At 41.3% G+C, this 23,675-nt stretch overlaps 1 protein-coding gene across 3 annotated transcripts in view; it reads left to right on the top strand.

The window, feature by feature from the left end:
* LDLRAD3 (low density lipoprotein receptor class A domain containing 3) overlaps positions 1-23,675 on the top strand; it is a 137,313-nt gene that overhangs the window by 24,463 nt on the left and 89,175 nt on the right. The window contains exon 1 of one of the 3 annotated variants that reach the window (XM_080395492.1): positions 6,270-11,894. The exons of the other annotated variants lie outside the window; for them this stretch is intronic. The gene's annotated coding sequence lies outside the window, so the exon portion shown is untranslated. Of the gene's footprint in view, positions 1-6,269; positions 11,895-23,675 lie in introns of those variants that run through there. 3 annotated transcript variants of the gene reach the window in all.

The raw sequence follows: 23,675 nt of genomic DNA on the forward strand, positions 1-23,675 counted from the left end.
GATTGCGAAGGAGTTTGTTCAATGAGATACCTAATTTAGCTGCAGCTTATAGAAATATGTCCTCTTTGTAAGTCTGAGAGAAATAATAGGTGCTTCCTGTTAGTGTAAGAAATGTGTTGAAGGACGGGGAAAATCATGTGGGTGGGTAATCAAAAGGGCCCAGATGAACAAAATCAAAAGGGAAGCAATTTTGCAGGAGAGTGGCTGGTGAGAAATTTCTCCCCTGTGATCCTTAAGCCTTCTTCCTGCCATGGGCCAGAAAGCTGTGAACTTGAGCACAATTAAAACATGTCAAGCAAAGTTGCTTTTTGTGTATGAGTAAACAATTGTGTAAGTTGCTATATCAGAATGTGTGACGTCAGAGTGAACAGGGAACTGAGCTAATGTGATGGGGCCATGAAACTCAGCTAGAATGATCTCTCTTCCATAATAACGGGCTTTTAACCCAATATGTGGGATCATTTAGGATTAGAGGCTGATGAACTCATAGCAGATCTGGAGAGGTTCTGATACTGTGTCTTAGCTGAGGGGTTTCGGTTTTCAAATAATTTAGTATCTCTCAGGTAGCCTGTGAGGCTTAATTTATTAAAGGTTGGGAAGTGTGTAAGTTGCATACAGTTGAAGTGTGATGTTGTGTTATGAAATATTTTGCTTCAATGGGGCCAAAATACAATTTTTTCAGTTTTTAATGCTATATTTTGTATTGGTCTTTTTCTTTTCTTTTCTTCTTCTTTTTTTCTCTTTAGTAGGGATCCTGTTTGTTTTTTTTCTTTTAAATGAAAGGCAAATCCCCAAGTGCCACACCATGCTATGAGTCTCTGGTGATGGGATATTAGATTTCATCTGCTTAGATTATTATTTCAGACAGCTTTTAGAGGATGTGTGGGAGATTCCTGGTTCAGGGTTCTTTTATTGAAGATTTTAGATTGAAATCAGTTATATCAGGTGAGGTAGCCTATGTTGGTCTACTTTGAAACAGCTGGGTTTGTAGGATGAAAAGTTAAATTTTAAGTAACATTTTCATGTGGGGGTTTATCTCTGTTTTTGATAAAATGCGGTAATGTTACTGCAGCAAGTAGGTTGTGGCCCCTTAAACATTAAGATGTGAGTTCTGGCTACTTTGTGCTCAAATTCCTTGGAGTCCTTTCCCTTTATATTTTTTGCACGAATGTATAACTTCAGTTGTTAATGAATCAGATGATGCTTATAGCTCCAGACAGAATGCATTTGCCAGCCATATCTGTGTCAACTGAAGACTCACAGACTGCTGGACAAAGCTGTTCAGGGTCTTAGTGCTGCAGGATCTACTGCAGGATGTATTACTGATCAGCAGTATGACTTTGGGCAAGATCTATTTCATCACTGCACTCACTTCCATTTTACCTGTTTAATCAGGTTTTTTTGGACCCCAACTCTCTTTCCTTCCATCTTTCTTGACTGAAGTTCAGTCAAGAGCTATATGCTGCAAATAACAATAAGCGTATCTTTCTACAGTTCAAAATAGCTCTTTGCCTTGAAGAAATGTTCTGTCTTGCTGGCAGAGGTTGGATGCAAGATAAGTATATTTTTCTTGATATGTTGAATTTTACTTAAGTGTTCCTATTTTTCCTTTCTCATCTTTTGTTGTTGTTACAGTAAAGTCATTAAGATTCTTCAGAGGGATTTTAGATTTAGAAAAATGTGAAATGTGATACAGGTGCACAAAGTGATATAATTATGAAAGTCCATGTATTTGGCAAGTTGCACTTTTCCCATCTTTTTTAAGGCAGGGTAAGAGTTGGCAACTTGTAGTACTGTTGCTTGTCCAGGGTGTTTGTCACTGGTAACCTGCTGGGCAGTACTGCACTGAACCTGCTAGTCAGTGGCTGCTCACAGGGAATGTAGTCATTGCCCATACATGGCTGCGGCAGGTAACACTTCAGCTTGTGTTTTTGAGTTTGGAGGCTGCAGACGCAGTCTTGGGACTGATATTCTAATGCTGTTCTCCTCCTGCAAGAATAAGCTACGTCTAGGGCTATTAAATGTTTCTGCTGGTCTTTCTATAAGCTTAGCTAAAATTCTGCAGCTAAAAATAGACATTATTTCTCAGACTGTGAATCGCTTTCTTGTCAACGCCAAACTTTCTTTGCTTGTATTCCCGTTCTGAGGCTGCATGCTGATGACTTAGCCTTCACTTGCTTCTTTCTGTACCTGATTTCTTACCTCACTCCTCCTCGCATCTCAGGACTCTTTCCCCCTTCCCTCCCCTGCTTTGTGCCTCTTGACCTCATCTGAAATTGTGCCCATTGCTGCATAGTTCTAGTCATGGATTTCCTCATCATGCCTTTGACTCTGTACTTGGAAAGAAGCTGTCATGTATGCTTATTATACATATACCTACATACTAGGATTGTACGCTTCTGTAGGCCAAACCTGCAGCTGGGAATTGTTTTTCTGTTGCCTCTGGTTATTGCAAGTGCTCTGTAGCACTCTGCTGTTTTTCTTTGGCTGCAGTCTAGTGTCCCAGTTCATATTGCTATTCTGCACTAAGTGTCTTTCCTGTACTTCATGTTCCACTTCATCTTTCTTCCTGATTTGGATCTTACATTCAATGGAATATGAAATTACTGATATAGGAAACTTTGCTGCATAGGATGATATTATGCTGCTGGAGTTGCTCTTCTGCCTGTCCTTCCCCCTATCCATTGCTTAGCTGTGCTGTGTGTGAAGGCCCAGGTTGGGGCTATGTGGAGCTTCTGCTGTGGTGGTCTCCCTAGGGGTTCTTGATACAGTTTACAAGTGAGTTGTGCATCTTGTGCAAATCACTCAGTTTCTCAGGGATCATCTATGAACTACAGTTAATATTTACTTGACACACAATGCAAGGTGTGCATTTATAAACGTCTAAATACTTTGTGATTGTGGGCACTGTTAGAGAGAGATATAAAATATGCTAGAGCAGTTCTTTGTGTCGTTAAATACGCAGAGGAGCTCTGCTGTGCTTCACCTGCCGAAGCACATCAGTTCTTCATGAACAGGTAAATTGATAAAGTCAGCACTTAATGATCTCCAAAGGAAACACATTGCAGTCAGTGTACTTCAAAGGCAAGATGACTCCTCTAGCTAGCTAACCTGTCAATGGCACAAGTTGCTCTTATGACTAGAGCCAAGACTATGCAATCTTAAAAGCTGGATGGAACTGCACACTAATAAAGTGAGTATATAATCTAACTGGAACCTGAATTGCATGTATTTTGTCTTGAGGAGAATGACTGTCTATGAGAACAGTTTGGGGCTCTGATGCTGATTGGGGATGGGGGACTAAATCTTCCATGATCTGAACAACAATAAGAAACATGTCTTATCAAGGAATGGGCATCATGTAGAACAGTCTGCAGCTTTGCTTGTTTGGGTAACTGGAAAGACACAATACAGATGCTGACATCAAGATCAGTTCAGGCTGGCAGAATGCAAACTGCATTAGTGAAATCCTGGAGTCTGGAAGAACTGTACTTACTGCTCAATCAGTTTTAAAAGACTAAGTCATTAAACTAATTAGGCATAATTCAGAATTGCCTAACAAGCAACAACAGTGTGTGGTGATTGCTGTCTATACAAACTCAAAAAAGGCGCTTTTTTTTTTCTTTTAAGACAAGCTTTTGAAAAGTGGAAAGAAGGTGGAGAGGAACAAAAAAAATAATCCATGTGGCTGTTGTTAGTCGCATCTTTTAATAAAGTGCTGGCTGAATTTCAAATACCTGATTGTGAGTGAAATAAGCCTGTATGGAAGTAAAAGTAGAATTGTAAAAAAACCCACAACAACAAACAACCCCTCCCCCCCAACTCAACCAAACAGAAAAAATCCTATTGTGAACTTTTAAATGAACAGATCATTCCCTTTACCGTGTAACCAAGGTTCTGAATGTTAAACTTTCCTTTTATTAAATCAAGTCCTATTGGAATTCCGCTTTACATTCTCTAAGAAATTTTTGTTTGTTAGCCCTCTCTTAAAAGGTGACATCTATCTCCACTCGTTAGGCATTTTCAGTCTTGTGAATGTACCAACTTTGAGTATCAGCAAGTGAGAGAAATGAAGCCCTGTAATATTTCAGCCTATGAGCTCTAAAATGAACCACAACAGTTTGTCCTTTCACAGTCAGATGGAGGATTTGCCCCTAGATCTGCAAGCAATATGTGTTTTAGGAACCAGTTCTTTTTTCACTCTTCTGAAAAAGGAGCCACCATTTGTGGTGAACAAATCAGGAATGTACTTCTGACCAAATATTAAAGTGATCTGACTAGAGCATTAGCAGATAAAAGACATTGACAGTAGAGTTCCTAAGAGTATTTATAAACAATACAAGTTGGTAGTACCGGTTGTACCCTAAAAATCTTCTGTGAGGAGTGTTAGGTCCTAAATGGCAAGTTTAAGGTAGAGTGTTGTCACCTTTTGGGATTTTTTCCTATAAGGTTTGGTAACAGTATCACAATTCTTTGAAACACTTTTTCATTGCCATCTTTCTTTTCCAAAAAAGAGTCAAGAATAGTTTGTTACCTTGTTTCACATTTGAATTATATGTCCATTAAAGGTAAGAGCATAATAGCCATTTTTTTTTCCTCCACCCAGGTTTTTCATAAACTGTAGAAACAAAATATTTTACAGCGTAATTTCTTACTTGCACTGCACTTTTCTTTTGGGAGTGCCTGTCCTTTTCAACAACTGAGATATTAGCAGACATTTCATGGAGAATTCCTGAATCAGAGTTCCTCTCTTTTGAGATAACATATTAAAGTGTTTGTCTCTTATTTACATCAGGAGTATGAGTCCACCCAAATGTAGCGGGTACTTGATGACATTGCTTTGAACAGCTGTATCTTTTATTCGGTCTTACTTTTTTAATATAGCATAGAATGCTTTTGGCATTCTTATGCAAAACTATGCGTATTAGTTACAGCAAAAATGTCCAGTCTTCCTGTAGCAGCTTTGATAACTTTCAAGCTTTCAAAGTTAAAGACTCTCTACTTGTTAATGACTTCTGCATGAGTTAGGCTTTGGTATCTAATCAAATTGGGTATCCTTAAAATTTCTAATGGGATCCTTGAAAATCTGCCAATGGACCAATTACAGGTTTTCTGATAAATTGTTTAAATGAAGCTCTGCCTTGCTATTTGGTTAACGGTCTTCAGGATAGCCTCGGGCTGCTTACTTTCCAATTTCCTCGGGTAATCTGTAGATAAATGTCCACCTTACTGGAGCTTAATGGCCAATTAGCTGAGTCAAATGAAATCTGAAAATACAAAAAGCGGTTCTGATCACTGGCAGGATATTCTTGTCCTAACTGAGGTTGAATCCAGAGTAGATGGCTTGCTGACTGCCACTGCTCCTTGTAAGTAGTCTCATGGGGAAACCGTGTTCAGCCTGTAAAGCATGATTTAGCTAACTTTTCCCTGCAGTGTTGGTGGTTTATTTGTTCGCTCATCAATGTTGCAAAATTAGGCAGCCCACTTTTGTGAACAGGCTTTCCCATTTAAGAAACGATCAATGTAACTTTGTTTGGGCCTGTATTGAAGAGACTTGTGTTTCTAAAATACCTGCTTGTTATCTCAGTTTTGGATGGGGAATATGTCTGATACCGGATATCTCAAAGGGGCAGTGACTTTTGGGAAACAGGGTACTCTTTCCACTTTTGCCAGGCTTGCCCTTGAAGGTGGGATGATTTGGGTCTTTGCAAACATGAGCCTTCCAAGCTCCTTTGCATATCCCTATAAGAAAACTAACTTGGCATAGATTTAGTAAATATTCCAGTGTTGTTTACTTCATTTTGGAAGGACTGTGTTGGCCTATTGTTTTGGAAAAAAATGTATTACCGAAATACTGTAGTAAATGTTTTGATTAGAGAACAGTTTGAGTGAGCTCAACTGTCAAAATTAAACCCTAGGTGTAAGCAGCTGTACCAAGAGCTAGTCATTGCGTGTTTCCAGGGCAAAGTGATTTTGGATACCTTGAAATACACAGATTCATAATCTGTTTTTTAAACAAGCTTCCCAGGTTGTTCTCTTCTCCTCCCACAAATCACACCTCAGCATTAAACAAAAGTGGTAGGTATGTGTGTGTGCAAGAGGGAGACAAAAAAATGACACCATGCAAGGGGTTCTTATTGAGCTCCCATGAGTGTAAATAAGAGGATAGTTAATTCCTGTATCTAAAATGGCTTGAATTTTCTAGGTCTGTGGGATCACTTTTCTCTGTAGAGTCACTGTGTGAACTGAGTCTAGTTGGTAGTTGTGTGAACTGAGTCTAGTTGGTAGTTGAGCAGGCAGGAGTTTGGGAAATTGAAGTTTTTTCTGTTATAGGGTGGGCCTACCTATATTTTGGTCAGAATCCTTGGACAGGGTATTAGCTGCATACCTGCTCAAAGATTTTTGGGTATGACTTTGCCTGTTTACTAGTTAGGTGTATCTTGAATAATTTATTCCTGTGGGCTTTTAATATCAAGACTTTGCATTTTTTGTAATGCTGCCTAAAAATAGTTTTTTTATATGAAGATATATATATTTAGGTACCCATCTCCTCAGCATCTGGGCAGCATGGAAGCAAATTATGGATGCTTGCAGGATTCCCATGGGATGGGAGAGTGTTAGTAATCATTAATAGATAAGGAAAACTGAAGCCAAGGAAAGCAGAGTAATATGATCATATAAGACATCTGTGGTAGGGCCGACCCCTGTCTCTGGTCTTCTCAAATTCCACCCAGAAAGCTGCCCTTTCCTGAAAAGGATCTGGTCTGCAGACTAGGAGTCGGCACACTAGCATTAAATGGTTGTGTTGTTTAACATGGCATCATGGTGTTTAATGCCAGTTGGATGACCTGTGGCTTCCAGTTTGTAAAGCTGAATCTGTGTTTACCTCAATTTGGGTAACTGTTGTTGAGTGTGAAAGCTCAAGGAGTGCAAGAGACTTGTGTTTAAGTGCATGTAGACCGTACATGAGCTTGATGAAGAATGGGAAAGAGGCAGGATAAATAACACAATGTGCAGTGAGTGCTCATGTCCTTCTGTGTCTGGATTTTAATAGGTAGTGGCAAACAGATAATGGCATCAGCGTGAAGTATGGTAGGAGTAAATGGAGTTCTCTTTCCTAGATTACTTTTATGGGTTAGTGATAGAAAATGTGCCCGTGTGGTATTACTGACAGTCTTGAGTGACTGGCAAGTGTTTTAAATCTGAGACTGAATTCCTTGGCTTTCTGCTGAGCTTCTGGTTGAATTTATTTGCATTGGCAAAAAGTTGGCTGACTTGAAGACATACTATGCACAGATTTAAAGTATTGTGAAATAGTAGGGCTTGAAGACCTCCTTTGTTTTCTCAGGGGCAAATTCCGCCACTGAGCATATGTTGGAAATCACCCGTTAAAGTGATTTTTCCATGCCTCCCATTTTGCTGCCCTTTACTTTGAACATAGCCTCCCCCTGCCCCAAAAGGTATTAAGTTGTGGTTACTGAAATTATTGAATTTTGCACATGGAGCACTCGCTGTGCCTCTCTGCAGTGGGAATATTTTACACATTGGTAGAGTGGCATACGAATCAGGTGATGTGTGATCATGTACAAATAGAACTAAGATAACATCCTAGAGATAAGGGCGATTCTTGGCAGTACATGACATTAGGCAAATTGTTTGTTGTCTGCCTTGCTTTGTGCCTTACTTGAAACAGAGATACCACTTACCCACCTCAGTTTCTTTAGTTTCATAAATGCTGGTAATTGCTCAGTTCCCCAAAGTGAGTGTCATCAATAATTCATTATCACTTAATTGCTGGATCTGATTTCTGATTGATTTGGTAAGCAGGATGCTAGGAAATGGTATGTTTCCCCTGTCAGTTCCACTTCACTGCTTTTGCCAGCATTTCATGGGGGAGTTGTCCATGTGCCTTTTCACTCTTTTTCCATGGATGCTTTGCCCTGGGGCCAAAATAAAACTGAAGGCGCTTACAAAAAGAATGGGGCAAACAATACCAGATGGTTTTGTGGATTTCTTTTTGCATCAGCGGCATGTCTAAGAAAGGTTGAACCACAGACAGGCTGGAATTGGAGGGCTCAGCCCTGCACGTGTGACACGCTTCTTTCTCTTCTTCAGATGGAGAGGCTTCTTCTGGCCTGCTTGGTCTTTTCTTCCTGCTGGTGATGAAAGTGCTTTAAGGTCTGCTACTTCTGTCTGATGCTGTTGTCTATAAGCTTGGCTGAGAAGGCTGTTTCAGCTGTCTCCTTTATATCCCTACTTTAAATCGTGAGTGAGCTATTTCTGATGGTTTTCCATATTAGTGGGAATACATAGTTTTGGAGTGGATCATGGGTGTAGTTATATTTGCTTTCTTTATGTGAGGAATGTACTTTAAATTGTACCGTCAGAGATGAGGATTTGGAATTCTGCAGGTTCTCCTTCCAGTTTTTCCTGACTGCAGAGGGGCAAGGGGCTCCAGTCTCCCAGGATGGAGTATCACAGGTTTTCTTTTCTGGCAGTAGTTTGGACACTAGAGAGGGGAACTTTAAAATAGATATCCTGTAAAATATGTGATGTTTGTTTTTATTAGTATAGGATAGTCTCTGCTTTCTGTAAGATAAACATTTCCTGACACAGCTGGCTGGTGAGCCAGCCAGGGGAGATGCCCCACTGGACCTGCTGTTTACAAACAGGGAAGGACTGGTGCGTGATGTGGTGGTCAGAGGACATCTCAGGCAAAGCGATCATGAAATGATAGTTTTTGATTCTCGGGGAAGTAAGGAGGGGGGTCAGCAGAACCGCTGTCTTGGACTTCTAGAGGGCAGACAGTGGCCTGTTTAGGAGTGTGGTTGACAGAGTCCCTTGGGAGGCAGCCTTGAAAGGCCACGGGTCCAGGAAGGCTGGGCATTCCTTGAGGAGGGAGTCTTAAACATGCAGGAACAGACTGTCCCCATGTCCTAAAAGACAAGCCAGCAGGGAAGAAGACCAGCCTGGCTGAACAGAGAGTATTGGCTGGAACTCGGGGAAAAAGGAGAGTTTACCACCTCTGGGGAAGGGGCAGGCAACTCTGCAGAACTGTTAAGGATGTCACAAGGCTATGCAGGGTGAAGATTAGAGAGGCAAAAGCCCAGCTAGAACTTGGGCTAGCCACTGCCATAGAAGATAAAAAAAAAAATGGTGTTACAAATACATTAGAAACAAAAGGAGGGCCAAGGAAAATCTTTGTACTTGATTAGAGGGTGGGGGGGAATGATGATGATACTGCCACACAGGATAAGGAAAAGGCTGAGGTGCTTAATGCTTTCTTTGCTTCAGTCTTTAGTAGTCAGACCAGTTACCCTCTGGGTACCCAGCCCCCTGAGCTGCAAGGCAGGGATGAGCAGCAGAATGAAGTCCCCACAGTCCAGGAGGAAATGGTTGGGGACCTGCTGTTCCCCTTGGACACACACAAGTCAATGAGGCCGGACAGGATCCCCCCCGAGGGTACTGGAGGAGCTGGCAGAGGAGCTCACCAAGCTGCTTTCCATCATTTATCAGCAGTCCTGGCTATCTGGAAAAGTCCCAGGAGACTGGAGGTTAGCCAGTGTGATGCCCATCTACAAGAGGGCTGGAAGGAGAAACTGGGAAACTACATGCCTGCCAGCCTGACCTTGGTGCTGGGGAAGGTTATGGAGAGATCATCCTGAGTGCAGTCACACGGCACATGCAGGACAACTGGGGATCAGGCCCAGCCAGCGTGGATTTATGAAAAGCAGGTCCTGCTTGGCAAACCTGATCTATGACAAGATGACCCACCTGGAGGATGAGGGAAAGGCTGTGGATGTTGTCTACCTGGACCTTAGTGTAAAGCCTTTGACACCGTCTCCCACAGCATTCTCCTGGCGAAACTGGCTGCTCACAGCTTGGGCGGGTGCACTCTGCGCTGGGTAAAAAGCTGCTGGACGGCCGGGCCCAAGGAGTGGTGGTGGATGGAGTTACACCCAGCTGGTGCCCGGCCACAAGTTGCATTCCCAGGGCTCAGTATTGGTTCAGTTCTGTTTAATATCTTTATCAACAGTCTGGATGAGGGGATTGAGTGCACCCTCAGTAAATTTGCGGATGACAGCAAGTTGGGAGGGAGTGTTGGTTTGTTTGAGGGCAGAAAGGCTCTGCAGAGAGATCTGGACAGGCTGAATGGATGGACCAAGGCAGATGATATGAGGTTTAACAAGGCTCAGTGCCGGGTCCTGCACGTGGGTCACAGCAGCCCCACACAGCGCTACGGGCTGGGGGCAGAGCGGCTGGAAAGTGCCTGGGGGAAAAGGGCCTGGGGGTGCTGGCTGACGGCCGGCTGAACGTGGGCCAGCAGTGTGCCCAGGTGGCCGAGAACCCAACAGCATCCTGGCTTGTGTCCAAAGCAGTGTGGCCAGCAGGGCAAGGGGAGTGGTTGTCCCCCTGTACTGGGCACTGGTGGGGCTGCACCTCAAACACTGTGTTGAGTTTTGGGCCCCTCGCTGCAAGAGGGACATTGAGGTGCTGGAGCGTGTCCAGAGAAGGACAACGGAGCTGGTGAAGGGTCTGGAGCACAAGTCTTAATGAAGAGCGGCTGAGGGAACTGGGGTTGGTTAGCCTGGAGAAAAAGACATTCAGGGGGAGATCTTATTGCTCTCTCCAGCTATTTGAAAGGAGGCTGTAGGCAGGTGGGGGTAGGTCTCTTCTCCCGGATAACAAGGGACAGGACAAGAGGAAACATCTGCACCAGCGGAGGTTTACATTGGATACTAGGAAAAATTTTTTCACTGAAAGGGTGGCCAAACATTGGAACAGGCTGCCCAGGGAGGTGGTGGAATCACCATCCCTGGAGGTGTTTAAAGAACGCATAGATGTGATGCTTGGAGGCATGGTTTAGTGATGGACTTGGGAGTCCTGGGTCAACGGTTGGACATTATGAATCTTAAAGGTCTTTTCTGACCTAAATCATTTTATGATGCTATGAAAACACAAATGAGGAAGCAGTGTAGTTCAGTCTTACATACTAAGAAATGAGAGGTGGGGAAGAACTGTTGGTTTATTACAGTTTATTTCCTAGGGCTACTGTAAACATATTTCATGCACTTTTCTGGTTGAGGTCCAAAGGTAACTAACTACAACAAGACTTTAATCATAGTATCTTCTGATAGCTTTTTTGTAGTTTGAGACATGGTCTTTGCCTTACAGAATCTGAATAGTTTGCCAAACCCTCCACAGGTGTTAGTGCAAAAGGTTCTCAAAGGCTGTGCTATATCCTAAATACAGACCGCAATCTGTTAGACCATGTCCTTCATCTGAGTCTGGTTTACCAAGGAGACATTAGGAAGGAATGTTTTTTTGTTGTGTTTTTTTTTGTATAAATACAGTTTCCAAATGGGTTCTGTTCTATCTTAAATCAACATATCAAGGATTTTTGTGTAACTATTTTTATACAGTTTTGAGGCCACATGTCCGGATTCTTCTGTTTAAATGAACTTGCATGGATATGTTTCAGTGTGTTAACACTCTGTTTTAAACTGCTATGAATCTAAAAATGATTTGAGAACCAAGTTCTCAGAAATAAGTCATTTTGTTTTGAGTTGTTCTCATATCTTTAAACTTAATTGAAATGACAGGGCTGGAAAGAACGTCACTGTCACTAAACTGCTTTGTGGGATTCCCTAAAGACTTGTTTCGATTTCTAGTTAGCAAACTTCCTTTAAAAAGTGTTGGTTTCAAAATGAAATTTCAAATGATGAAATTTCATCATTAAAACTGAAGGAAGTTAATCTTTTCAGCCAGCTGCACTTTGTTCTGTTCACAGTGTCACCCTTACCTCTCTTTGGAGAAAGAGGAAGAAAATAGCTGGACAAAAAAGATGCTTTTATTTTCAATTAATAGTTTTCCATGGAGGAGTTGTTAAAATGGTGAGTTTTGACTTGAATTCGTTGTGGCTAGGATATCTTGAGTAATAATGTACCTGCACACTGTGTCCCTAAATCTGTTCTTCAATATCTCACAGAAAAAAATGTTGTAGACTTTTCTAGGCATCAAATTGAGAAGGGGAAAATAATAGGTTTAAAGTCTGAGTACAGTGGTTTAAACCTTCACTTTCCACAAACAAAATGCTTGATTCTGTGTTCCTTTTCACCAGTCAGATTCTAACAGCTTCAACAGAACAGCTCCAGTGTAAAACTGCTACAACAGAAGGAGTAATTGAGACTTGAGCTGGTCTATGGGGAAGGAGTAACTGGATTTTGGTTTCCAGTGGCACGTTGAATTTTGTGCTCTGGTTGAGGGATACTTAGGGGGAAGGAATCTCAGAGTCACGGAATAGTCAGGGTTTGAAGGGACCTTTGCAGATCATCTAGTCAAACCCACTGCTAGAGCAGGTTCACCCAAAGCAGGTTGCACAAAGTTGCATCCAGGTGGGTTTTGAATGTCTCCAGAGAAAGAGACTCCAGAGCCTCTCTGGGCTGGGCAGCCTGTTCCAGTGCTCTGTCACGCTCAAAGTAAAGAATTTTTTCCTCATGTTCACATGGAACTACTTCTGTTTCACTTTATGCCCTTTGTCCTTTGTCCTGTTGCTGTGCACCACTGAAAAGACTCTGGGTCCCATTCTCTTGACACTCACCCTTAAGATATTTGTAGACATCGATAAGATCCCCTCTCAGTCTTCTCTTCTCCAGGCTACACAGGCCCAGCTCTCCCAGCCTTTCCTCACAAGGGAGATGCTCCAGTCCCCTCATTGTCTTTGTAGCCCTCCGCTGGACCCTCTCCAGTAGTTCCCTGTCTCTCTTGAACTGGGGAGCCCACAACTGGACACAGCACTCCAGATGCGGCCTCACCAGGACAGAGCAGAGGGGGAGGAACACCTCTCTAGACCTGCTGGCCATGCTCTTCCTAATGCACCCCAAAATCCCTTCATCCTGGTCACTGATAAAAAGTTGAACGGGACTGGACCCAGTACTGTCCCCTGGGGAAAACCACTAGCTAAAGGCCTCCAGCTTGAGTGTGTGCTGTTGATTACAAACCTCTGAGCTCTGCCATTCAGCCAGTTCTCAATTCCCCTCACTGTCCACTCATCTAGTCCACACCTCCTGAGCTTACCTATGAAGATATTATGGGAGACAGTGTCAAAAGCCTTGCTGAGGTCAACGTAGGCAGCATCCACCGCTCTTCCCTAGTCTGCCCAGCCAGTCACTCCATCATAGAAGGCTATCAGGTTGGTCAGGTATGATTTTCCCTTGGTGAATCCATGTTGACCTTCTTTTCCTCTATATGCTTTGGGATGGCCTCTAGGATAAGCACTTCCATCACCTTTCCAGGGATGGAGGTGAGGCTGGTGGCCTATAGTTTTCTGGGTCCTCCTTGCCCTTTTGGAAGACTAGAGTGACACTGGCTTTCCTCTGGTCCTCAGGCTTCTCTCATGTCCTCAGTGACCTTTCAAAGATGATGGAGAGTGCTTCCTCAGCATTCAGGGATGCATCCCATTGGGGCCCATGGATTTGTGGGTGTCACATTTGCTTAAATGATTCTCCTTGACCAGAGGAAAATCTTCCTTTCTCTGGACTTCCTCTGTTGCCTTCAGGGTCTGGAGGAGGAAGGAAGGAAGCTTACTCTGTCTGTACATTTAAGATTTTACTGTCATTTTCTTCTTGCCATGCATAATCTTTTGTGCTAAGTGTGTGTTTGATCACAAAGCATCTCTGTTAGCATGTGCTTCTTGCTGACAAAGTGCTTCTGAAACACAGAATGTGTGTTGACATAGTGAAGAGTTGTGGTGTCACCTTTCTGTGGCAGTTGCTGTGAATGACATGACAATCTGTTGTGTCTGAGCCTGATGAGAAATGTCATCCAGGTACCCAAGCCTATTGTGTCATTACTGTCTGGCACTTGCTGAACATGTTTACAGGGTTATCTGAAATACACTGGGAAATTCTTAATGGACACTCAAATAATGACAGTAATGAAGCTGCAAAGTTAGCTTTCTGGTAGCTCAGAAAATCGTCCTGCCTTTGGGATGGAACTTCCTGACTGCTGAAGGATACTCTGTACCATTGGCAGTAGATTTTTAGAGGAAGTAAGAAATTAATTTTCCCCGGAGAGCTCATTTGGCATCTGATTTCTGATTGTATCTTTTTTACAGCCTACAGCTAGCTGAGAGGACTTATATTGCTGCTGCTACTTGTTCCTTGTGTGTTGCCCTCTCCTTCTCTTTGGAGTCAGCATATGGCATGTTACAGATGAGATGCTGATCGCATGAGTAATCTTAGTGACCAAGCAAGTGGAAAGAAAGCAAGAACTTTCATTGTCAGCTTAAGGGATATCTATGTTTGGGATATTGTATGGTAGACATGTTCAGGTGTCCTTCTTTGAATTCACACATAAAATGAATGAGTGTTACATGGCGGTGGTAACACGTATGTTCTGTTAAGTTTGTTTGTGCAGTCATCAGCCATACTGCAGTCAATACTCAGACTATTCCTTTTAAATTTATTTCTTTGGAAATCCGGAGAAAACAGCCATAGTGCAAAGAGCTAGCGGATAATTTAAGTGCTGCTGGCTGAGCTACATCATCTGTTTTGCATATGAAACACATCAATATGGTGTAGGACACTTAGAGCCTGTGTTATGTTTACCAAGAATGAAGTTGTTTGGTGTTAGAATCTTGGGTGAGTTTTAGCATTGCATTATATTTTCTATATGTTAGTTTTCCGTTTATACTTCCAGCTAGTTTACTGAGTATGGGTCAGTGTACATGGTCAAAAGTAGTATTATTTTTGTGTTAACTTCCTGAATCAGAAATACTTATATATGTAACTACCAGCAAAGCAATGAGTGCATAAATCTTTCCTTTCTGTTATAGACTATATTTTGTTTGAATATTTGAAAATTATTATTTGAAAATAGCATAGAAGGTTAAGGTAGTGGGAAAGATCTATAGTAATCGCATTCAGCCTTTTTTGAGTGATTACAAATTTTAAGTTAAATGAATTGGATTTATTTATTGAGCTTCACACCTTTTTCCCTTTTAAAAGGAACCAACCTTGAACAAAAGAGAAGCCCTGTTGCTTATATAGAAAGCAAAGACAATTGAAGAGAAGTGCTTGCAATATAATGGACAACTATACAGTTCATTTCTCCTGCAACCACTCCAGTTACATGGCCATTAACACTTAAATTATTAATGAAGTATTGCTGAAGGAAACTGTTACTGACTGTCAGCTATCCTGTTTCCTCTGTGCTAGTCACCAGGGTCACAGGTGTCTCGTTGCCCATGAAACAGCGTGAGATGCAGACAGGCTTTCTTCCAGACTTGAAGAGGAGAATGCAGCTGAGTTGTCAATGCCTTTCAGAAAACTCAGTTTTTCTAGTTCTTGAAAGCAAGGAATTTACTTTTACGTTACAGTGAATGATGAACATCCTCTTACATACTGGCAAACAAAGGCCTGTCTAGAATGAATCAGTCTGGGAGGCACTTGCATGGGTATCTTTGAAAGCAGAACATGTTTGTATTGTGTAATATATGAGGTCACATGGTATCCAGTGATATCACCTATCTGTCATGATGGTGCTTATCCTGTGTCCTAGACAGCATGGCTTATTGTCTTCTGCTAATGTGTAATGTCTCCTACAAACAGGATGTTATAGTTGTCCTGTGAAATTGTTGTGACAGGGTGTCACAAAGCATCAGTGTTTATAAAGAGGAAAGTGCCCTTTTTTTGGAAACATCTTGAAGGATAGTGATGTTTTTTATTTGTAATAAAAACACGATTTAAAAAGGTGCTGAATTCATTGTTGTATCATCTAACTGCAGGATTCATCTTCCTGGCCAAACATTTTTGCCTTTGTAAGAGAGATTGTTCTTTTTTATTTATTTATTTTATTTTTGGTGCTAAAGTACTGATCTCCATATACTTCAGTAACTTGCTGGTATTGGGTAATATAAGTGAAAGGAAAATTTAGGATAGATAATTTTGTTAAATGAAAGTCCCCTTCTTTTTAGGAAGAAAGTCTTTTATCTTTTTATTTATTTTTTTCCATTTGCTTTGGATCTTGTCTGAAGTATGTGAACTCTTTCTGAAGTGTTAAACTAATTTTCTAAAGTTATATCAGGGTCTGTTACCACAAAGAGGTTTGTACCTCACCTGTAAGCCTGTTTCTCTGTTCGTAATGAAGTAGATGCAGAGAAGAGAGAAAACCTTCACATAGGGATGATTGCAGTTTACCAGACTTTCTGACTAGGAAAGTGAGAGCTGTGACTCTGCAACTCTGACAGAACATCTGAACAGAGCGTGTCAGCTTGTCTTTTTACAAAAGCAGAAATTACAGCAGTAGCTGGGAATCAAAGTTAAAGAAATGAATCTGTGAAGAATTTTGGGTGCCTTTTTAGGCATCATTTTTGCTCCCAAATGTTTGCAATTCAGGCTTCCCCAGAAGAAAAATGAGTTTTGAATGTTCAGCAAGATTCCCATTCTCTTAAATGTGGGCCTGTGTGTTCAAAGTGAGAGTATGTATGGCAGCAGCTCTGGTGCCAAGAGACTGAAAATCTTAGGAAGTCTGGAGTAAGTCTACTTAGATACTTTGCTAGAAAATCGAAACCCAAATAAGCAGCAGCCAGTATGGGCTGCGAGTGGGTTGAGACATTGTTCTGTCAAGTAAAAATTAGAGTTATTGTTAACAGCAGCGATGCACAGACATGACGGTTCATGGAAATACAAAGACTAGAGACTATTTTGCTTGGTTGCTGCTGTTGCACACGTGTTATATAGAGTAGGAGAAACCTTGGCTAGTGCTTGTATGTGTTACGCTAGTATTCTGTTTTGATGGCAATGGCTGTCAGTCTAGCACTATATATTGCCTGCCAGAATGTCCTTAAAAATATTTATTCTGTACAGTTTTCATTGTCTTCTGAGCTTCTTGTAGTGGGTGGGAAGGACAGAAAGGAAGGTGTGTATGAGTGGTAGTGGAGAGCCAGTTAGAGCTAGCCAGTTCCTGATTTCTTGCAGCTGTAAAAGAAATTTGAACATGGTTGTTACAGAGAAAATATGTTCAGGTAGTCCTTGTATTCCAAAGACCTCTCTTCCTGCTTGCCTTATCTTACCCAGATTTGATAGCTGCCTGGCACTAGCAATTCTTTGCTCATCGACCTGAAAGAAATGACTGTTGAAACTCAGAAATGCAGCTTCAAGCTGTGCTGCCTTTTTCATTATCCAATCAATACAGTCTGGTTTTTCTTATTTCTTTCTTTCCAGAGATTTAGGGAAAAAATATACAAGCTTTCATAAAATGTGATATCTTTCTTTTACTTCTGATTAATGAAATACAGTCTCTACCAGTGAAAAAGCACGATGTGTGAGACCCACTATGCTAAATTTACACCCTGCAATTTTCAGACATTAGTTGCCACTAAATTGGCAGAGTAACTGGAGCCAAATATACCTGCTTTGCAATTACATCTTCTGGGTTGGTATTTATGGGAATAGCCAACTAGGCCAATGAGACTAAAAATTAAAATTAACCTTTAATAGCAACATGCTGAAACTGCCATTTCATTAGTATATTCATCAAGGCTCTCAAGAACCTGTTATGGCCAGTCTCGGGTGCCGCTGCAAGTGATGCTTGCTTCCCTAGAACTTTGAAAATAAGATTAGTAAATCTATGAGCATAGTGCATCTTAAATTTCAGTTTGGGTTTTGTGTGAAGGCAAATGTATCCTGCCTTGGAATGAAATAGATACTTGTTTTGAGGATAAATAATTTATTACTGAATATGTAGAAGCCATGTATTTTGCCTGGGCATCTTGAATTCTCTGGGTTACGGAGATATTGTGGACTTCTGTTTTTATTGAAAATTTGCTTGAAATTCCTGAGATATTGTCTGATCCTTCTGGTCCCCATCTGTGTACCTCTTTAGGTGATTCTCCAGCTCATCTGTTTGCTCTGCAGCCCTTGCAGTATTTGCCAATTTGATGCTCTCTGTCCAGGCGTGTCTTTGACTTAGCTTGTTCAGAAAGTACACTTCGTAGCATACATAAATGCAATGGTTGCCCGGAGGAATGTGGAGCTTTCAGAGGTTTTTAACCAGCAAAATGATGCATGGAGTTAAGAGATCTCCTGAGTTTTGATTTGGCTCAATGGAAGAATACCTGATGCAAAAAAATATTGAGTGAAGCCTTAGAAGGCAAGAATGGTTTTGTAGTTAACCAGAAACTTAGTAGTTTTTGTGAACTTGGAGTTTGTCCCAGGACCGACCCATCTGAGTAAAACACATCCAGGTTTGGAAGCTGCAAGTGGTTCAAGTGAGACACCTGAAATATTTGGATTAGGGACTGAAGTATATAAATGCTTATTCTTTCTTAACTAAGGTGTACTAGGAAGCTTCTCTTTAAGACTTTTTGTCTTAACGGGCATTTTGAGTAGCGTAGCATGATTCCCCCCCCCCCCCTTTTCTTTTCTTTTCTTTTCTTTTCTTTTTTTTTTTTTTTTTTTTTCTGTCAAGGCCAGGATAGATTTCTAAAAATCGGGTGCTACTTTTCTTTATGGGAAACTGTTTGAGGATTTTAGGAAATAAAGGAAACAGAATTGGCAGGAATCAAAGAAGCAGCAAAAAATTGGAAAAGGAAGAAAGCTGTTACACCACATAGTCTAAATCCTAGACTGTCTTTTGTGTGGCCCTTTCCAGAGACGTTGACCACAGTTGCCTCTGCTGCTTCTGGGGAAATGTTCATTTTTTTTCATCCATGCATGAAATTTTTTTCTGCTTTTTGCTAAATATTCCTGCCTGTCTTCATTCCAGTATTCTCCACCATGCTGTTAAACACAGCAGCTGTTGAAAGAGCCAAAATCCTGGATTGTCTATATTGCAGGCAAACCCCTGATTTTACTGCTGGCATGAAAGCAGTTTGTAATATATGGTGTGCATGGATGGTATCTTGCTGTGGCAGTATTTGCTGGAAAGGATTGGTCACCAGTACCTTGCAGAAAGATTGCACAGCCACACTACACACCCTGCATTAATGTCCCGTCTGTGTGGGAGCACTGTTCCTCTACAATGGAAAAACATCATTGTTCTTGGCTAGGTCTTCTGGTACAATGACGAAGTGAAATAGATAAGGTGAAACTAAACTCCTGTGAAAAGAATGAGCTGCTCACTTCAATATAATCCTTGCCATGTATCTTCCTAACAGCATGTTTCTCTTTGACAAAATGCAAATGCCATTTTTTTCTTGTTATTGACTTGCTTACAGAAAGCAGCAGCAATCTAAGCCATGCAGCAAATACTGAGCCACATTATCTTCTGTATAAATGTTTATTATTACTGTATAAAGCACACCAAAGAGCTCGGTTTGAATGGGAAAAAACATGCTTTAGGTAGGTGGTTATAAAAGCTGTTATTTTTCACTTGAAGTGATTATTTTCTAGGTCTCTGATAGTGATTATAGGAAATTTCCAACTTCAAGTAAATAACCACTTTTTGTATACATCTGTCATTCCTGAGCCCCATCTTCTGCCCCCACTTAACTGTCTTTGAGGCTTGCCTAGTAGAGGACATGTGACTGGGAAAAGGGCAAATGCACACGTCTTTTTTATAAAAGAAACCTCTCAAGTCTAAAGTAATGGCACAATCTCTTCAAGTAGATCTAGGGCATGACATTTGTAGAGGCTAGTGTCCTGTGATGTCACTGTTGAATTAAATGAGTATATTAGCAGTGATCTTCAAAATACTGAGCGATGTGAGGTCCTGGACTGTCTAAAGGGTGTTGCTGTGGCTGTGCCATGGCTTGTCGTGTTTTCAGTATAGGGTGGATGATGATTGGCTGATGATAACCCAGCCTGGTGATCCTCTGAAGTCAAGACTCTAGTTTGGCTTACGTTGAAATTGTTTTTTCTAAAGATGTTTATGTCCATTTCTGCATTATCATTGCATTGGGAGAGGAATGAGTTGCCTTTCCCATTGAATACTGAGGGTTCTTCTGAGTTCACTTTGTTTTGTTGCCCAACTCACATGGTGTTCATGTATGCCCTCTTCTCAGTCTAACTCTTATGTCTTTTGATTTGCATTCCTGTTTAAAGAGTTTATCATCTGTTTCCAGGTAATGGTTCTGTTTAGGAACAGTGCCCCGTCTTGACTGGCCGTGTGCTGTCACTAGCATCTACTGCAGTCACTCTCCTCTTCTTAAACTGTTGTCTTTCCTTGACTGATTGTCTTCTGCTGATTCTTTTCCTAATTGTAACTGTTGCTGCAGTGTATTGTTTGGAAAAACATTCTTGTTCCTCTTCCAGATTTTTTTAGGAGCCTCAGGAGGGAGGTTTCTGGTCTCCTTGTTTTCTGTTCTTAGGGCAAGACTTCAAAGCAGGAGCTGAGTTGCCTTCCCGGGGTAGGGAAATCTGCAGATCTGTCTCTGTCTAGATTAAAATTGTGGTAATCTGTCATCAATCACCTCACACTTGGAAATTAGCTCAAAGTCATTAAGTGAGAGGTTATGAGTTTTTTCTTTATTGTTAAGGACATTGTGGCTGTTTCGTTTTGTTGCTCTGGCCTGCATCCTGGCGTTTCTTGGATTTGACACCTCTGTGGAGCCTTGCACCCCAGCTATGTCTTGCAGGCTCTTTTTGAGGTGTGGCCTTTTCATGTAGTCACACAGCCTGAGTTCTCCCCTTGTTACCAATACCACACCTTACTTTCACCTCCTGATGTGCTGTACTGACGTGCAGTCAGATCCTAAATGCCTAAATTACTCTCCTGATATCAGCAAGAGGATATCGTTATCATAATTTGTTTTGCTTTCTCTACCATGCTTACACAGTGAGTTTGCTTTCAGAGCGCTGCATGTTCTGTCTCTAGCACACCTGTCAAATGGTCATTTACCAGTAAGATGTCAGCATGGGATACGATCCTTCATCTACATGCTTGCTGCGACACAGCATGGCATGCCTGGTTCTGACAGCTTTCTTTACTGGTGAAGACTTTGATTTGCAGCTGCCAAGACAATTACTGTTCTCGAAAACTTTCCTTTACTACTTAAAGAAGGAATTATGGCATAGTTGTTAAGGATAAGCCAACTTTATTAGACTAAGTGATATCTGTTGGAGTTCGTAATGGCAAGAGTGTTTTGATTTTAGGTCATCTGGTTAAGCATGAGAAAAGGCTACAGCCCTTGTCTTGCTCTTAACCTAGAGGTGTGTTTCCACAGCAGCACAAGGTGTTTGGGCTGTCCTTCCTTTCAGGACTTGTGTGTTCCTTTCCCTCTCTTCTGCGATGGCAGATGCTTTTGAAACTTGGTGGTGGGTTCATTCAGACAGTGCTGAGAACTAAAGGCTTATAGGTTCGCTTTTCTAAAGCTTGCTGCCCCACCTGTGGTAGAGTTTATGCAACTGGATAGTAAGAGGGAAGATGGGAATTTGTAGCCGGGGCTGGAGAAGGATGGAACTGTTAGCTCAGATTTGGATCAGGTTAAGCTGTTGAGGAGATGCACCTTTAGCTAATTCCAGCTATGTACAAAAAGCAACTGTGATTAGTTTGGCACAGAGCTTCTGCCACTGACCGATAATATCATTCCGTATTATCATCATCTTATGTATTTGGACTGTAAGATCTCTGGAGGTGCAGAGGCTGTTTTTTTTGGTGGTTTTTGTTTATTTCTTACTGGGTGAAACATTCTTCTGCCTACCAGTTAACAATTTCTGTTTATAGGCTTTTTTCCTGTAATAAGTAGCTCTTGCTTAAACTGCATTCGTTTGCAGAGGTTGATTCTCTGTGTCATCTGTGTGGTGGGACAGCAGACTACAGAAATACTAGATATTCTTATGAGTGCCTAGTGGGTACTCATAGGAGAAGGGCAGGATAATACCTTCTTAGCATCCTGCTGAGGGACGAGGCTGGCATTCTCCTTTGTAGTTACCACTTTTCCCTTCCTCTACTCCACTTCTACATTTTTGTATTACTGCATATTTGGGTATTGTTTTTGTATGCTGGGATGTAGAGAGGGATAGTGTCCAGTATCAGCTACCAAATGCAAAGGAGTTCAGTGCTTTTTATGCCTCTAAGTTACAGCATATGTTAACCACTGCCATAGTGAAATGTTTCCAGAGCAACTGATGTTACAAATTTTTTTTTTTTGTTTTTTTTTTTTTTTTTCAAAGAATTGACACTGCCATTCAAAGCCTCACAGTTAACTCCTGCCACTCCTTGTGATTAATTCTCATTGGAGAACCCTTTAAGTCATTATCGCATGACACAACAGAAGCTTGAAGTAGCACTTGCATGTGGGGAAATAAACAATTGAATTCACTATTAGTTTTCTCCAGATAGAACAACTGTGGGATTTTTCTTACATTGGGTGTAAGACCTAAACAAATCTACCCAGCTAGTAAGCCTGAACATCCCAGAGTTTGCACAGTTAACTGTCATCTCTGAAGAACCATAAGTTCTTTAGCGATTTTGTTGATGGCTTTGCAAGGGAATGGACTGTAAGGGATGGTGGACATTATGGACTGCTGGGTCCTCTGGCCGGCACTGTGTACCACCCAGACCATGTACCCACCATTGCTGTGGGAGCTCTGAAGAACCGTAAGTTCTTCAGTGCAGGTAATTCAATACATGTATTTAAGGAAGAAAATGTGGTTAACAGCAGCCTTTTATGACCTCTTGCATGTGCATAATGCAAAAAAAGTCCTTGCAGAAACAAGTCTCAAAGAGCAATTACAAACCTGTGGTCTTTGAAAGTAAATGTTCAGTTTCTGTAATTGGGAAACTTAAACTTAATTGTGCCGGGTAATTTTTTATTGACATGGAGTATTGTGTGAGGAAGCTTAAACCTAGTCCCTTCCAACTGTTAGAAAAAAACCCAACAAAACCCTGTAAAGTGCTTGTTGTTAAATGGAATTTCTGTTCACTTCTTTTATTGTAGATTATTCCTTTAAAATTGATTAATTTTGAACATTGAATTCACTTTTGCTCTGGACTTGCAGCTTGCTACATATTGGTTGGACAAATCTTTCTTGACCAGCTTGTCTCAAATATGTGTACCTAAACCAAATGGACAGGATTTTTAATGGTTCTGCAGCCATGCCACAAAATCACAAATGTAACTTCAGTTCAAACTTTGTCGTTCTCTATTCCTTTGCTTGCTCTTCCTATCATTTAATTGAATGATGCATTCTTCTTTAATCTTGGCAGTAATTTTGTATGAGATTTACTGTCCAGTACTGCCATTTGTCCTTACTGGTTTACACAAGCTTATGATTTATACTGGGTGGTGCTGTCGGAAATATCCTGTTGCCAAGGAAAATGTTAGACAAAGGTGGCTGTGTTTGCTGTGAGAGCAAGGAGCTAGAATCTGGGCATAACAGCAGAAAGTAACTGTGTACAGATCTGTATGTAGCAGCTTGGTTTCATCTCAGGTGGATATTTAAAGGCCAGATTTATGGGTGACTGATTACGCCCTGCATTGCAAGAGGATTTAAAAATTTCATGTTCTATTGTGTTTTGCAGACAGAATATAATTGTCTCAGCAGCTTGTGAAATAAAGGCAAATCTGAATTGAATCCCTAGGAAAGATCCTTGAATAAACTAAAACTTAGTAGTACTCCTCCCACCTTCAAGGTGTTTATCCGTCAATATGAGACTATTTCTTTTCTTTCCTTTCCTCCCTGTCGATAGGCCATTCAATATTAGTGCTCAGACTTCTTCTATTCGAAGAA

This window comes from Falco punctatus (genome assembly GCF_963210335.1).
Source record: "Falco punctatus genome assembly, chromosome: 7".
Taxonomy (NCBI): Eukaryota; Metazoa; Chordata; class Aves; order Falconiformes; family Falconidae; genus Falco; species Falco punctatus.